Consider the following 15,036-nt stretch of genomic DNA (forward strand, 5'->3'; position numbering starts at 1 on the left):
TAAGATAAGGTAGATGTGTTGCGAATTATAAAACGAGTTATCGCTCGCTGTGTCGTTGCTTCGCTGCTATGGTTGCCGAGACGGAACTGTTTTGGGGAGGGGGCTGTTTAATATGATTCGTTGGGTTATATGTACTATTGGTATTGCTGTGGATAATTTGGGTTGTTGTCGGATTGGGACGAAGTAAGGAAAATAGGGGAAGTGCTGCCGAATTTTCGTTAGATTATTAGCTAGCTTACAAGAAAGTAAAGCGCGATGTTTATCTAATTGCGGCACGATTGTTGCTTGTTATAGATTAATAGCTTGAGTAGTAAATATTGGACGTGCGGCTCGATTATACGATATGTAACATTGTCCCTTCTTTCTTTGTTTGGCATGAATTTTAAAAATAAGCGAATCGGACAGGTTTGATACTTACCTCTAGAGCGTCTAGGTGACGTATATTCTTGCTTCCACAATTATTCCTCTATATATCGTCTATGTCTAAAGCTATGATGATCTCTCATATCTATGGTAGTGCTTCTTAGAGTCATTGAGATTTTACGTTTCCATATCGTATTAAAGGTTCATAATCTTGATAAAACATTAATCTTTGGTAATACTCCTTGCTGGTTCATGCTGATTGTTCTATTGAGTTATAAGAAATGATTTTAATTGCATATGGTTGCTCATAATATTCTACTCGTGCATAGAGTCATTTATCATTTCACCGAGTCTCGGGCCGAGTAATATTCGTGCGGAGTTTCTTGCATATGTCACTGAGTTCCTCATTAGAGGGTCGGGCATGTATATTATATATATGATTGGTGATGAGTATGGTTATGATGATGATGATGACGGAGATGACGTGATGATTATTTTGCCGAGCCCCTTACTAGGGAAGCTGGGCACCTTATATGTTAAGGATATGCATGATTTTTACTTAAAAGGGTACATGTGTAGCGATATTTTGTTTCGACTTGCAATATTGGTATCCTGTCATCTTTACCTATAAGCTTTACATACTCAGTACATTGTCCGTACTGACCCCCCTTTCCTCGGGGGGTTGCGTTTCATGCCCGCAGGTGTAGACGCACAGTTCGGTGATCCTCCCGCCTAGGATATCTACTCTGCTGATTGGGAGAGCTCCACTATTCCGGAGCCCTGTCGTTTTGGTACATAACTTTTGTGTAGTCTTTTGCTCGTCTATAGGTATGGCGGGGCCCTGTCCCGTCGAGTTTCACTAATGTACTCTTAGAGGTCTGTGGACTATGTGGGTTGTATATATATGTTTTGGGTAATGGTCTTGATATGGTTTGTTTAGGATGTCCGCTTGTACAGGGGCAGTTTTGTCGGCTGCGTACATCATTGTGTATTGTGTAGTGGCAGCCTTGTCGGCTTACGTATGTTATTATGCTTTGAATTGTGGCGGCCTTGTCGGCTCGCGTATGTTGTTATGGTTTAATGGTTATGACTCCTTATGAGACAGGTCCTCTTTATATATATATGACGTTGGGGTTGGCTTGATTTGATTAAATTCCATATTGTCTTAGTTTTAGTTGGTTATACTTAGCAGGTTTGTATGTGGGTGTCCAAAACGGGCACTAGTCACGGCCCATCGGGTTGGGCCGTGACACTATAATAAGAATTAGACAATATAAGCAACTCACCAATTGACCAAGCCATCACCACCTATAACTAATTCCTCAATATTTCATTATAATAAGTCCCTTAGGAAGTATCTAAATCATAATAACAACATAAGAAAACCAAAGTTCATACCCTACACAAACATGTTCATTTAACCCATTTCTTAAGCTAAAAGTTGGAAATATGCATAAACATGAGTTTATTAGGGTTTTGAAATTAAAATAATCAATTAGTTCTATAAGAAACACATTTGAATCATTAAAACATTTTACAAGAAGACCCATGTTTAGTATCAAAGATAGCAAAAAGCAGAGTTTGAACACCATTTTAAAATTTTTAGAAATGACTCCTTGAATGAAAGAGGGTTCAAGGATGGATACACTAACTAAATGAGAATGAAACACTAACTAAATGAGAATGAAACCCACTAATTTTGATTAAGAAACACGTCCAACAAGCCCTTCTATTTCATCTTGAGTCCTAGCTCAAATGGTGACTTGAGAGAGCTTTTCTTTAGAGGGAGTTTGAATATTTGAAGTGAGGGGTCACGTCTAGGTCTAGGACTTAAAACTAATATATTATAACTTAAAAACACTTAAAATATCATCCTAGGGTCATAAAAGACTTGGGTTAAATTTACAAAACACCCCTAGTCAAGGCAGCAGACAAGACAACTTTTGCAGGCCGCTATCAACGCTTCTCAACGACGGACGGTGGATGCTTCGACGTCCCATTGATGAGGGCTCGTGGTTTGGGTATGAAAATCCCAAAAATTCAAACATTCATGTCTAAACGACGTACCAGGTCGACGATCCGTCGTCTGGCTACTTGCCTCGACTGGCTTATCGATGAACACTATTTTGGGCAGTTTTGTTTTAGAGTTGAGGTCCTCTTCTAGGGTCTCTCGTGGGTTCTAGATGGAGTCGTACCCGGATGTTAAACAACTAAATATAGTATTATAGGTCTAAAGACATCCCACATCAATTTCGATTAAAACAAACATGTAAAACTCACTCAACACAACAAGACACACAAGTACTCTCTAAGGCATACTTTGCGAACGTCATGAAGGTTTGACCTCCAAACTTAAAAAAAAATCACACACTACCTAAGGAAATTAATATAAATCATTTTAACAAAAATTAACTCAATAAATAATCACAAAGCTCTAGTTCACCTTAGTTCGTTTTAGGGTGTTACATCCTCCCCCACTTGGAACAACATTCGTCCTCGAATGACACTAAAACCTTTAGACCACCAAGGACTCCATTAGCAATAAATAAAACATTACATTCATGTTCAAACATTCACAATCAAATAAACATTTAACAAGTAGAACAAATTTCACACTTTCACACACATTGCAACATAAGCACGTTAGCAAAAGTTTCACATTTCAAAACTCATCCTTATCCTTCTTTTATGGAGGAACTACCTTCGCCAACATTAAACATACTCAAATAAATCACTTTTACACACATTAAAACTTCAATTAAATAAAATACATTTTTTTTCTAAATTCAAAAATTCTATAGTGAACTAATCTATAACACAGTGAAACATGCTAAAATTTCAAAAACCATTCTTTGAGAAATTCATCTATAAGTCATGATCATATGAAGTATAAAATCATATAAAATCATATTATAACATAAAAAACAACAATAATAAAGGGTTAACACTTACCAGGACAATCAACTCCAGATTAGTTCTCCTTCCTAGCCCTCATCCCATAGGGAGGGTTCTTCTTTGGAGCATTAGGATCTAAGGATTCTTGATTGACCCCTTTCTCCTTTGAATTGATGTTGGGGAAGTACCTCATCTTGTGAGTCTTACTACCACATGTAAAGCAAACATCTGTTTCGGCAAGACACATACCAAGTGTTGCTTCCCAAAAGTAGTACACTTAGGTATCTCGAAAGTATGGCCACCACTTTGGGAATTTCGGTTGAAAACTCTATCCTTGTTCCCTATGAAAGACTCTTGGTGATAGAAACTCCTCTTTTGTTTTGCTTGACTAGATTCATCAAACCTAGGTATCTTATCCTATTGTCTTATATCCCTAATTTTAGACTTCTCAATTTGTTGTGCATACACCATGAGTCTAGAGATCTCCATATCATTAAGGAGCATTGTCGTACAACACTCCTTTTCAACCAAGCTAGTTACTCCCATAACAAATTTGTTCATATGAGCTCTAGGGTTGGCTACCATGATCGAGTCATACTTAGAGAGTTGGGTGAATTTGAGAAGGTACTCTTGCACACTCATTCCCCCTTGACGAAGGTTCATGAATTCAACCATTTTCTTCTCCCTCCACTCTAAGGGAAATAACCTATCTAGAAAACCCTCTTTGAATGATTCCCAATATACCGGACCATCCCTTAAAGGTGTTATGCCTCGTTTTTTTTTATACGTAGTGCGCATCGTGATCTAGAAGATGTAAAGAAATATTAGGCAAGGATGTTATTTCCAAATGTGATATTAAGTATGAGTTGGTTAATGTAAGTGCCATTAACTTTAAGTGAGGGATTAATTAGTGGCTAATTTGGATTGATTTAATCCAATGGGCCCCACCACTCAAGGCAAAAATTAAAAAGGGATCAGATTGTGGGCTGGCCTTAGTGGACAGGTGTAGAGGGGGGCTGCCTCCACTTCATACTATTAAATGAGGTGGAGAAATCCACTCCATGCTATATATAGTGGTGAAATGCATTGCTGCATATCATCTTCTTCTTCACCACTTGTCTTAGGCAGCCATGGAAATGGAGAAACCAACCCTGCAACTCTTGGCCAGCAGCTGCAAATAATTTGGTTAGTAATCTCCTTGTTTGGTGTGTTAATTCTTTAGAATACCCTTGTTAATTATCCATTAATTTTAAGAAGGGGCGTGACCAGTAGCTTAGGAAGTTTGTTGTAGTTATTGAATGTGCTAAGTATGAATGGAAACCATAATCGGATTATTAGTGGTGTCATGTTGGTGCTTGGGCTGTTTATATGATTCTTTGGGTTATATGTGTTATTGGTATTGCTGTGGATAATTTGGATTGTTGTCGGATTGGGACGAAGTAAGGAAAATAGGGGAGGTGCTGCCGAATTTTCATTAGATTATTAGCTAGCTTACAAGAAAGTAAAGCACGATGTTTATCTAATTGCGGCACGATTGTTGCTTGTTATAGATTAATAGCTTGAGCAGTAAATATTGGACGTGCGGCTCAATTATACGGTATGTAACGCTGTCCCTTCTTTCTTTGCTTGGCATGACTTTTAAAAATAAGCGAATAACGGAAAGATTTGATACTTACCTCTAAAGCGTCTAGGTGATGTATATTCTTGCTTCCACAATTATTCCTCTATATATCGGTTATGTCTAAGGCTATGATGATCTCTAATATCTATGGTAATGCTTCTTAGAGTCATTGAAATTTTACGTTTTCATATCGTATTAAAGGTTCATAATCTTGATAAAACATTAATCTTTGGTAATACTCCTTGCTGGTTCACGTTGATTGTTCTATTGAGTTATAAGAAATGATTTTAATTGCATATGGTTGCTCATAATATTCTGCTCGTGCATAGAGTCATTTATCATTTCACCGAGTCCCGGGCCGGGTAATGTTCGTGCGGAGTTTCTTGCATATGTCACCGAGTTCCTCACTAGAGGGCCGGGTATGTATATTATATATATGATTGGTGATGAGGATGGTTATGATGATGATGATGACGGAGATGACGTGATGATTATTTTGCCGAGCCCCTTACTAGGGAAGCTGGGCACCTTAAATGTTAAATATATGCATGATTTTCACTTAAAAAGTATATGTGTAGCGATATTTTGTTTCGACTTGCCACATTGGTATCCTGTCATCTTTACCTTATGCTTTACATACTCAGTACATTGTCCGTACTGGCCCCCCTTTCCTCGGGGGGCTGCGTTTCATGCCCGCAGGTGTAGACGCGCAGTTCGGTGATCCTCCCGCCTAGGATATCTACTCTGCTGATTGGGAGAGATCCACTGTTCCGGAGCCCAGTCGTTTTGGTACATAACTTTTATGTAGTCTTTTGCTCGTCTATGGGTATGGCGGGGCCCTGTCCGGTCGAGTTTCACTAATGTACTCTTAGAGGTCTGTGGACATTATGTGGGTTGTATATATATGTTTTGGTTAATGGTCTGGACATGGTTTGTTTGGGATGTCCGCTTGTACAGGGGCAGCCTTGTCGGCTGCGTACATCATTATGCTTTGAATAGTGGCGGCCTTGTCGGCTCGCGTATGCTGTTATGGTTGAATGGTTATGACTCCTTATGAGACAGGTCCTCTTATATATATATGACGTTGGGGTTGGCTTGATTTGATTAAATTCCATATTGTCTTAGTTTCAATTGGTCATACTTAGCAGGTTTGTATGTGGGTGTCCAAAACGGGCACTAATCACGGCCTATCGGGTTGGGTCGTGACAAAGAGTGGTATCAGAGCGGTTCTTCCTCGGAAGTGCCTACAGACCGTGTCTAGTAGAGTCTTGTTTATCGTTGTGTTGTGCACCACATCTATAAACAGGAAGCTACAGGACATTTAGGATGTCATTCTTTCTTCTTATTCTAGATCGTGCGATAGAGCTATATTAATAGGATAATCCCTCTCTAACGAATCCATGTGTTTTCAGCTATGCCTCCAAAGAAAGCGACAGCCGCCCAGAAGGGAAAATCGGTAGCAGAAGGTACTAGTCAGACCCGAAGAGTTACTAGGGCCCGTGCCCAGTCTATGCCTGGTATTATGCTCCAGTCGGAGAGCTCTGCTACACCCCCACCGCCAGAAGAGCTTAGAGCGCAGCAGCTCTAGTTCGGGGGACACCACCAGCCCCCGAGGCCCCAACATCTGAACCTCCAGCTCCTCAGTCAGGGGCGGAGGATAGGGCCATGAGAGATGCGGTTCAATTGCTGACTAGATTAGTGGCAGATCAGGCTCGCAGGCATGGACTAGGAGTTGATCATGCGGACAGATCTGATAGCTTAAGGGCTCGTGACTTCTTAAGTTGTAATCCTCCAGAGTTCTTTGGGTCAAGGCCATAGGATGATCCGCAAGAGTTTATTCGTCAGATGCAACGTACATTGAGGATAATCAAGGCTTCAGAGACCGAGTCTGTTGAGTTGGCTACGTATCGTTTGCGGGATGTAGCTATTAATTGGTATGAGTCTTGGGAGTTATCTAGGGGTGAGGGTGCCCCTCCAGCGGTATGGGATGAATTTGTGGAGGCTTTCCAGGGCCACTTCCTGCCTCCAGAGATGAAGCGAGCTAGAGTCGATAAATTCTTGCGTTTGAAGCAAAATGGCAGGAGCGTTCGAGAGTATAGCCTCGAGTTTGATTCATTGGCTAGGCATGCGCCTACTATTGTGGCTGATATGGCAGACAGGGTACATCGTTATGTGATGGGATTGGATCGTTATCTGATTGACGGTTGTATGGCAGTGACTCTTCAGCCAGGTATGGACATTGCTCGGGTGCAGGCATATGCACAGGGGGTATAGGATCGGCACCGGGGACGTCAGCCAGATAGAGATTATAATAGAGGCCAGCATAAGAGGGCTAGATCAGCAGGTTATCCTGACGAGTTTCAAAGCGGGCAGTCTCTGCAGCATGTTAGATTTTCTTCCCAGCCAGCACAGAGTGCACCCCCACGTTTCATGGGTAGGGGGTTCGATCGTATGGGATATTCGGAACCTGGTCAGAGCTCTAGGGCGTCAGGGTCACAGATGGGCAGGGGTTTGAGCCAGTCGAGGCCACCTTTTCCTCGGTGTTCTCGTTGTGGTAAGTCCCATCCTGGGGAATGTCGTTGGGCTACAGGTGCGTATTTTTCTTGCGGCCGTCAGGGCCGTACTATGAGGGAGTGTCACCTTAGAGGTAGTGCAGGTGGTATGGCACAGCCTACAGGGTCCGTTGCTGGTTCATCTTCTTCTGTGGCTATGCGCCCTACGGGGCAGGGTATTCAGGCACCAGCAGGCCATGGTAGAGGACGTGGTGGAGCTTCTAGTTCTAGCGGTCCCTCAAACCGTATATATGCTTTGACTAATAGGCAAGATCAAGAGGCGTCACCTAATGTGATCACAAGTATATTATCACTATTCTCCCGAAGTGTGTATGCATTGATAGACCCAGGTTCCACCTTATCATATATATCTCCCTTTGTTGCTAGTAGGATCGGAATAGAGTCTGAGTTGATAGAACCATTTGAGGTAGCTACACCTGTAGGAGATTTTGAAATAGCTACGCGAGTATATAGGAATTGTTCAGTAGCTATATATAGTCGTCATACCGTAGCAGATCTAATAGAGTTAAATATGATTGAGTTTGATATTATCATGGGCATGGATTGGTTGGCTGCTTGTTATGCTAATGTTGATTGCAGAGAAAAAATAGTTCGATTTCAATTTCCAGGGGAACCGATTATAGAGTGGAAGGGAAGTACAGTATCGCCGAAAGGTAAGTTCATTTCATACCTCAAGGCCGGGAAGATGGTTAGAAAAGGCTATACTTACCATCTGATTTAGGTGTATGACATAAAGGCAGAGGCACCGACTCTTCAATCAGTCCCGGTAGTTAATGAATTTCCTGATGTATTCCCCGAGGAACTTCCAGGCCTTCCTCCAGAACGGGAGATAGAGTTTACTATAGATGTACTGCCAGATACCCAGCCTATATCTATACCTCCTTATAGAATGGCACCTGCTGAGTTGAAAGAATTGAAAGAGCAATTGAGGTATTTGCTAGAAAGGGGCTTCATCAGGCCTAGTACGTCACCTTGGGGAGCACCAGTATTGTTTGTGAGGAAGAAGGATGGGTCGCTGCGGATGTGCATTGATTATAGGCAGTTGAACAAAGTAACAATAAAGAACAGGTATCCCCTCCCAAGGATTGACGATCTATTTGACCAGTTGCAGGGTGCAAAGTGTTTTTCAAAGATAGACTTGCGGTCAGGTTATCATCAGGTGCGGGTAAGGGAGGCAGATATTCCAAAGACAGCATTCCGGACCCGATATGGGCATTATGAGTTTAGAGTGCTGTCTTTTGGGCTGACTAATGCTCCAGCGGTATTCATGGATTTAATGAATTGAGTATTTAAACCATTCCTTGATATGTTTGTTATTGTATTTATAGACGATATTCTGGTCTATTCACGTTCAGAAGAGGAGCATGCAGATCATTTAAGGACGGTACTTAGGGTGCTTCAGCACCAGAAGTTGTATGCTAAATTTTCTAAGTGCGAGTTCTGGTTGACTTCAGATGCATTCTTGGGGCATATTATTGGAGCTGATGGTATTCGGGTAGATACGCAGAAGATTGAGGCAGTAAAGACTTGGCCCAGACCTACGACACCTATTGAGGTACGCAGCTTTTTGGGGTTAGCAGGATATTACAGGAGATTCGTAGAAAAGTTTGCCTCAATTTCAGTGCCTTTGACAAGGCTAACTCAAATGGCAGCCAAGTTCCAGTGGACAGATGCTTGTGAGCGAAGCTTTCAGCTATTGAAAGACAAATTGACTACAGCTCCAGTCCTAACTCTTCCAGAGGGACCAGACGGCTATGTTATTTATTGTGATGCTTCGGGTGTTGGGCTAGGATGTGTATTGATGCAGCATGGCAAAGTTATAGCCTATGCCTCCCGACAACTTAGGAAGCATGAAAAGAACTATCCTACTCACGATCTGGAGTTAGCGGTCGTGGTTCATGCCTTGAAGATATGGAGACATTATTTATATGGTGTCCATGTGGACATCTATATAGATCATAAGAGTCTCCAATATATCTTTAAACAGAAGGAGCTGAACTTACGACAAAGGCGGTGGTTAGAGTTGCTAAAGGATTATGATGTTGATATTTTATATCATCAAGGGAAAGCGAATGTTGTAGCAGATGCTCTTAGCCGTAAGTCCATGGGTAGCTTGACAGATGTACAACCAGAAAGGAGGGATATGGTTAGGGAGATTCAGCGGCTATCCAGCCTTGGAGTCCGTCTAGCTAATTCGGAAGATAGTGGAGTTTCTATTCGAGAGGTTGCTGAGTCCTCAATCATAGATGAGGTAAAGAGACACCAATACAAGGACCCTATTCTGGCACAGTATAGAGATGCAGCTCTTCAAAAGGAAAAGACCCCATTTAAGGTTACACCTGATGGAGTGTTACGATATGAAGGCAGATTGTGTGTACCCGATACTGCGGGGCTACGACGGCAAGTTATGGGAGAGGCACACTCTGCCCGTTATTCTATTCACCCAGGGTCAACAAAAATGTATCATGACCTCAGATGCTTATATTGGTGGGATGGCATGAAAAAGGACATAGCAGAGTTTGTTGCTCAGTGCCCAAATTGTCAACAAGTCAAGATCGAACATCAAAAGCCTGGTGGATTATTATAGGAGATAGAGATCCTGACTTGGAAATGGGAGATGATTAATATGGACTTCATTACAGGCTTACCTCGCACTCAACGGAAGTATGACTCTATATGGGTTATTGTAGATAGGCTGACGAAATCGGCCCATTTTCTTCCAGTCAGGACTACTTATTCGGCTGAAGATTATGCGAGGTTATATGTCAGGGAGATAGTGAGACTTCATGGGGTTCCCACGTCCATTATATCAGACAGAGGAGCTCAATTTACAGCCAACTTTTGGAGATCGTTTCAGAAGGGATTGGGGACACAGGTGAACCTTAGCACAACATTTCACCCTCAGACTGATGGGCAGGCTGAGCGTACTATTCAGACACTAGAAGATATGTTGCGGGCCTGTATTATTGACTTAAAAGGCAGCTGGGATGACCACTTGCCGCTCATTGAGTTTGCCTATAATAATAGCTACCATTCTAGTATCCAGATGGCACCGTACGAGGCCTTATATGGGAGGAAGTGCAGATCACCTATTGGTTGGTTTGATGTTGGCGAGACTAAGTTAATAGGCCCGGATGTGATTATGCAAGCTGTTGACAAGGTGAAGCTTATTCAAGAAAGATTATTAGCAGCCCAGAGTCGACAGAAGTCATATGCAGATAATCGGCGTCGAGATTTGGAGTTTCAGATTGGTGACTGGGTATTCTTGAAGGTATCACCCATGAGGGGTGTGATGAGATTCGGCAGGAAGGGGAAGCTCAGTCCGAGATACATTGGGCCTTATCAGATTGTTCGTAGGATAGGCAAGGTTGCCTATGAGTTGGATCTACCATCTGATTTGGAGGCGGTACATCCAGTCTTCCATGTATCGATGCTACGTAAATGTATTGGTGATCCTTCTAGAGTATTCCCTGTAGATGATATTCAGGTAACAGAGGAGTTGTCATATGAGGAGAAACCCGTGGCTATACTTGATCGTCAGGTTAGAAGGTTACGTACTAAGGATGTGGCTTCCGTCAAAGTATTGTGGCAAAATAACAATAGGGAGGAGATGACTTAGGAAGCGGAAGACGAAATGGAAAATAAGTATCCTTACTTGTTCCCCGTACCTGCAGGTAATTCAATTCCTAGCTTGACTATATTGATAGATAATGAGATTATGTAGCTGTGAGGCATCTGTAAGTTACGGAATGCAGGTTGATAGGTATAACTTTTAGAGAGACCTCGCTGGAATTTGTTTTTGCAAGACGCTAACTTAACATTCGAGGACGAATGTTCCTAAGGGGGGAAGGATGTTATGCCTCGTATTTTTTTTATACGTAGTGCGCATCGTGATCTAGAAGACGTAAAGAAATATTAGGCAAGGATGTTATTTCCAAATGTGATATTAAGTATGAGTTGGTTAATGTAAGTGCCATTAACTTTAAGTGAGGGATTAATTAGTGGCTAATTTGGATTGATTTAATCCAATGGGCCCCACCACTCAAGGCAAAAATTAAAAAGGGATCAGATTGTGGGCTGGCCTTAGTAGACAGGTGTAGAGGGGGGCTGCCTCCACTTCATACTATTAAATGAGGTGGAGAAATCCACTCCATGCTATATATAGTGGTGAAATGCATTGCTGCATATCATCTTCTTCTTCACCACTTGTCTTAGGCAGCCATGGAAATGGAGAAACCAACCCTGCAACTCTTGGCCAGCAGCTGCAAATAATTTGGTTAGTAATCTCCTTGTTTGGTGTGTTAATTCTTTAGAATACCCTTGTTAATTATCCATTAATTTTAAGAAGGGAGCGTGACCAGTAGCTTAGGAAGTTTGTTTTAGTTATTGAATGTGCTAAGTATGAATGGAAACCATAATCGGATTATTAGTGGTGTCATGTTGGTGCTTGGGCTGTTTATATGATTCTTTGGGTTATATGTGTTATTGGTATTGCTGTGGATAATTTGGATTGTTGTCGGATTGGGAAGAAGTAAGGAAAATAGGGGAGGTGCTGCCGAATTTTTGTTAGATTATTAGCTAGCTTACAAGAAAGTAAAGCATGATGTTTATCTAATTGCGGCACGATTGTTGCTTGTTATAGATTAATAGCTTGAGCAGTAAATATTGGACGTGCGGCTCAATTATACGGTATGTAACGCTGTCCCTTCTTTCTTTGCTTGGCATGACTTTTAAAAATAAGCGAATAACAGACAGATTTGATACTTACCTCTAAAGCGTCTAGGTGATGTATATTCTTGCTTCCACAATTATTCCTCTATATATCGGTTATGTCTAAGGCTATGATGATCTCTAATATCTATGGTAATGCTTCTTAGAGTCATTGAAATTTTACGTTTTCATATCGTATTAAAGGTTCATAATCTTGATAAAACATTAATCTTTGGTAATACTCCTTGCTGGTTAACGTTGATTGTTCTATTGAGTTATAAGAAATGATTTTAATTGCATATGGTTGCTCATAATATTCTGCTCGTGCATAGAGTCATTTATCATTTCACCGAGTCCCGGGCCGGGTAATGTTCGTTCGGAGTTTCTTGCATATGTCACCGAGTTCCTCACTAGAGGGCCGGGTATGTATATTATATATATGATTGGTGATGAGGATGGTTATGATGATGATGATGACGGAGATGACGTGATGATTATTTTGCCGAGCCCCTTACTAGGGAAGCTGGGCACCTTAAATGTTAAATATATGCATGATTTTCACTTAAAAAGTATATGTGTAGCGATATTTTGTTTCGACTTGCCACATTGGTATCCTGTCATCTTTACCTTATGCTTTACATACTCAGTACATTGTCCGTACTGACCCCCCTTTCCTCGGGGGGCTGCGTTTCATGCCCGCAGGTGTAGACGCGCAGTTCGATGATCCTCCCGCCTAGGATATCTACTCTGCTGATTGGGAGAGCTCCACTGTTCTGGAGCCCAGTCGTTTTGGTACATAACTTTTGTGTAGTCTTTTGCTCGTCTATGGGTATGGCGGGGCCCTGTCCTGTCGAGTTTCACTAATGTACTCTTAGAGGTCTGTGGACATTATGTGGGTTGTATATATATGCTTTGAATAGTGGCGGCCTTGTCGGCTCGCGTATGCTGTTATGGTTGAATGGTTATGACTCCTTATGAGACAGGTCCTCTTATATATATATATGACGTTGGGGTTGGCTTGATTTGATTAAATTCCATATTGTCTTAGTTTCAGTTGGTCATACTTAGCAGGTTTGTATGTGGGTGTCCAAAACGGGCACTAATCACGGCCTATCGGGTTGGGTCGTGACAAAAGGTCTCTCATCCCTCCATTGCACAAACCACACTTAATCCACATCCTTGAGTTGGTGAGCAGATAGCTCCGCTCTCTCCCTAGGGGTTACACCCATAACATCTACCACATTTAATATATCATTTATGAAGCGTTGTGGATATTCATTCACCTTAGTGCCATGGAAAGTAGGAGGGTTCATCCTCATGAAATCCCAAATTCAAAAGGAGGGAGTACTCACATTTGGTTGAGGCCTATGTCCTTGGTTACCTTGGGCAACCAAATGATTAGTGAAGACTTGATCTTGGGCCGTCATGAGTTGGTTGAAATTCATTAGGGAAACCCTCAACTGTGTATTAGTCATATTCCCTTCAACAAAAGAAGCTTGAGACATAGGGTGCATTTGAGGTCCTTGAGGCCTTTGAGGTTCCAGTGGCAATTGACATTCTTGAAGGGGAACCTCCTAATTCTCTACCTCTAGGCCAACAATAGGAACTTGGTCAACACGGTAAGGGATCTTCTCATTAGCTAAACATCCCTCCTCCCTTTTAGAGGTTGATTTCCTTGTATTCATATCCTATAATAAAAAAGAGAAGAGATTGAGAGATATATCTTATAGAAATCAACTCTAAGGCATGAAATTAGAACAATAAAGAAAGTTAAACTTCTGTCATCTTATATCCTCTTGGTCCATGGATTTGCCATGACGCATAACAATGACTAAGACTCTAATATATGTGGTTTGTGAGGCTTTTAAACCCTAAACTATTTTCCATAACATATGGTGTGGTACCAATTTGTAACGACCCGAAAGTATCCATTGAAGTTATGGAGAACCCATGAGTCGGAAAAATTGCGTACTTGACCTTTCGAAGGTCTTGTACAAGCCTTAGATATCATTAATGAGTAGTGTACATGTCTATATGAAATATGTGAACAATGTTATGGTTATTGTGCCAATGTTTACGAAGTTTACTAAAAAGGCATGCTGCATGATTTCTAACTAAATGTCCTCTTTAAATGCATGTTTTTGTGTGGTTGCCATACTTAGTGCATTCTTGTTCTAATACCATTCTTCTTGATCTTTTTACATAAAGTGTAGGTGGTGTGATGTCTAAAGGATGTTTCTAAGAAGGATGAGCTTGGATAGATGTTTCCCAAGTTCAAGAAAGGGATCCTTAAGATTCAAGGGTTTTTCCTATGTCAGAGATATTATTCAGATTATGTAATAGTCTAGATTATGTTTTATGTTGTTAAGGGACGTGTCTTTATTCTAGTCTAATATTGATGAGTCTAAAATGGGAAAAGAGACTTAGTGTCTTTTATGTATTTTGATATTTTTTATATATAAAGTGATGATTATAGCATATGATATGCTATGAAAATTTTAAAATTTTTCGCTAAATATGCCTATGCAATGAATGTTGTCTAGGGACTTGTACAAGATTTTCGAGAGGTCAAGTACACCGTGCTACTTCTAGGGGGTGCTCCCCGGTCGTGATAAACTTGGTATCAGAGCATAACATATTGGGGTTAGTCCTTAAGTTTCCAAGTCTCGTATTGGCACGTCTAGTAGCGTCTCGTTTATCAGGTTGAGTAGCGACACATCTATGAGCGAGAGGCTATAAGACGATAGAGTTTCACTTTATTCACTACTCTTGTGTCCTGCCATAAAACTTAACTTATATGATTTCTCTCTGATGTTTCTGTGTCCAGTGGTATTTTAGATGTGATTGCTTGAAAAGGATGATGTCTCAAGCTTG

At 41.2% G+C, this 15,036-nt stretch overlaps 1 long non-coding RNA gene across 1 annotated transcript; it reads left to right on the top strand.

Moving 5' to 3' along the window:
• Positions 1–12,020: 12,020 nt before the first annotated feature.
• LOC138340833 (uncharacterized) lies at positions 12,021–13,194 on the top strand. Its single transcript, XR_011213677.1, has 2 exons — positions 12,021–12,141; positions 12,865–13,194. It is a non-coding gene; the product is annotated as an uncharacterized lncRNA (long non-coding RNA).
• Positions 13,195–15,036: the final 1,842 nt, after the last annotated feature.

The sequence above is a fragment of the Solanum lycopersicum genome, chromosome 1 (assembly GCF_036512215.1).
Source record: "Solanum lycopersicum chromosome 1, SLM_r2.1".
NCBI classification, from domain to species: Eukaryota; Viridiplantae; Streptophyta; class Magnoliopsida; order Solanales; family Solanaceae; genus Solanum; species Solanum lycopersicum.